The sequence below is a fragment of the Paramormyrops kingsleyae genome, chromosome 19 (genome assembly GCF_048594095.1).
Source record: "Paramormyrops kingsleyae isolate MSU_618 chromosome 19, PKINGS_0.4, whole genome shotgun sequence".
NCBI lineage: Eukaryota > Metazoa > Chordata > Actinopteri > Osteoglossiformes > Mormyridae > Paramormyrops > Paramormyrops kingsleyae.
Genome location: NC_132815.1, coordinates 26,149,379 through 26,152,126, shown reverse-complemented (window position 1 = coordinate 26,152,126; position 2,748 = coordinate 26,149,379). Strand labels below are relative to the sequence as shown.

The following is a 2,748-nucleotide window of genomic DNA, read 5'->3' as shown; positions in this document are numbered from 1 at the left end:
TAAATTGATAAATCAGGTTTTAGAAACGCTTGTAAGTACGATGACACTACAGTGGTCAGATACGAATCCATGCCTTTGTACTCGGGAAATGACATCTGTGATGTTTGGATATTACACGCATCGGTTCTCTAGTTCTTGTGTCTGATTTTGTAGTTGGTTGTTTTGTTCCTTGTGCCCCTGCTTGTGTCTTTACCTGTTTAATTCCCTAGTGTTGGTTTCTGTTTCCTTGTGTCCTTGGTTAGTTTCCCTGTGTTGCTCCTTTGAGTTTATTAGTTTCACCTGTGCCCTGTTTTCCTGGTCTGTTAATTAGTCTCACCTGTCCTGTGTTAGTCTTATTACCCAGTTTGGTTTTTGTATTTAAGTCCCTGCTTCTGTTCTGTTCCCTAGTGGTTCGTTGGTTTGTATTGATTGTGTTTGATGGTTGTTATGTCAGATATTCTCAGTATTAGATATGTATTTAGTAGGGCTGTCAAAAATAATGCGTTAGCGACGTTAATTTTTGTTGTTGTTAATTACGTCAATTTTTTTTAACGCGTTTCACGCATGCGCAATGTGACGAATTATTTGTCAGGAAAGTGGTTGGGGAGCTAAAGGTGAGATGGAGCAAGGTGGGCCTATGGACAGATTCAAATATAAAAAGAATGATGATGGTACAGTTAACAAGTACAAGGTTTTTTGCAAGATTTGTAACAAGGAGTTTCAATTTCACCGGAGCTGTTCAAGCTTGAGGTACCATGTCAACGCCAAACATGCGTTTGCTGGGCCGTCAAGTTCAGCAAGTGGTTTGCGCCAGACCACGCTGGATTTTCGCAGACCATTAACAAAATCAACCTCAGATAATTTGACCAACACAATAGCAAAATGGATTGCAAAGGATTGTAGACCCATTAGCATTGTAGAAGACTCAGTCTTCATGGATGTTTTGCAAGTGGCGTCTCAAGACTCATCCTATAAGCCACCGTCAAGAGCCACAGTTTTATGAAAATCCACGAGCTCTATGAAAACGAAAAAGGAAAGAGGTCTTGGCTCAAGTAAATTATATCGCCCTGACAGGAGACCATTGGACATCAGTGAGTAACAACAATTACCTTGGAGTAACTGCACATTACATCAGTGACACGTGGGAACTGAAGTCTTTTGTGCTGACTATATTAAAAACTGAGGAGCGTCATTTTGCGGAGGCTTGTAAAGAACAGTTCCTGTCTGTTGCACGTAAGTGGGACATCGAGGGCAAAACGACAAGCATTGGGACTGACAGTGCACGCAACATGGTTGCCGCAATTCGACTTACACGCTATGAACACATGAACTGTGTCGCTCACATGCTGCAGAGACGTGTCACTGTGAGTCTTGCTGACAGCGGCTTTGTGAATGCTTTGGTCAAGGCTCGCAAAGTTGTCGGTCATTTTAAGCACAGCCCAGCAAATGCTGCGGAGCTTCAAGCACAAGTCAGCCTGGGAAAGAAGCAAGAGTCATTGATCCAGGATGTTGCAACACGTTGGAATTCGACGCTGGAAATGGTCAAGCGCTTCAGCAGCAATAAAGAGGCTGTCATTGCAGCCCTGGACAATCAGCAGCACAAACTCGTTTTGCCGACCGCAGCAGAGTGGGATAAACTGCAGAGGCTGGAGACACTTCTAGAGCCATGCAGGTAAATCAGTCTGTAGCCTATCAAATAACATTGCCTTGATTATTTTCTGGAATAAATTAAACCAAGTTAAATATCAATAACATGTATGTATGTAAAAAATGATGATGATGATGATATAATAATAATAATAATAATAATAATAATAATAATAATAATAATAATAATTAATATGTATATGTTGCTAACCTCTGTTCTAATATTACACTGTCTGTGTGTGTGTAGGTATGTAACTGAGCTCCTGGGTGGGGAGGCCTATGTCTCCTGTTCTGTGGTACTACCTTCTCTCTGCCACTTGCGTCTCAAGATGGAAGCCTGTGATGAGGACCCTGCATATGTGGTGAGATTCAAGACCAAGTTCAAGGAGGACCTACTGTAGCATCCCGTCAAGAACAGCTCAACAATGCATGGCTCCAGATTGCTACAGTATTAGATCCTCGTTTCAAAGACTTGAAATGCCTGCCCAAGACAGACAGGGAAGAGGTGTGGACCACACTTGAAGGAATGCTGCAACAAGAATCACACAGAAATTCTTCACAGACACATGATGATGGGCCACCCAGGAAGAAAATCAGCCTTCTGCAAATGTGCTCAGATTCAGAACCAGAAGATGAAGAGGTCCAACCTGCCATACACAGGTACAGAGCAGAGCCCACCATTAAATTGGAGGACTGCCCCTTGAGGAGGTGGGCATCTCATTCAGGAGCCCATGAGAAGCTGGCCTCCCTAGCTCACAAATATCTAGCCACTCCTGCAACCACTGTTCCCTGTGAACGACTTTTCTCAGTTGCAGGTCACATTGTGAACAAGAAAAGGTCAGCTTTACTTTCGGAAAATGTGAACAAGTTAGTTTGCCTCAGCAACTGGCTGAAAGATGAAAAAGCTCAGTAGATTTGAAAGACCAGTTTCAGTGCAACATGTTATAGTAGTTAGGCTTGCTTGAGCAACTGGATTAAAGACTGGAGGTAAAGGTAAAAGATTGTTCTTTTGGTTTGATTCAAAAGTTTTATTGAAAATATTTTTTTCCACACAAAAATGCAACAGATGACTCAAATTGTGCATGATAAAAATGTGGTAGGCCACTGTTATGATTTGACTAC

At 42.1% G+C, this 2,748-nt stretch overlaps 1 pseudogene; it reads left to right on the top strand.

Moving 5' to 3' along the window:
• Positions 1-598: 598 nt before the first annotated feature.
• LOC140580920 (E3 SUMO-protein ligase ZBED1-like) lies at positions 599-2,539 on the top strand (annotated as a pseudogene).
• Positions 2,540-2,748: the final 209 nt, after the last annotated feature.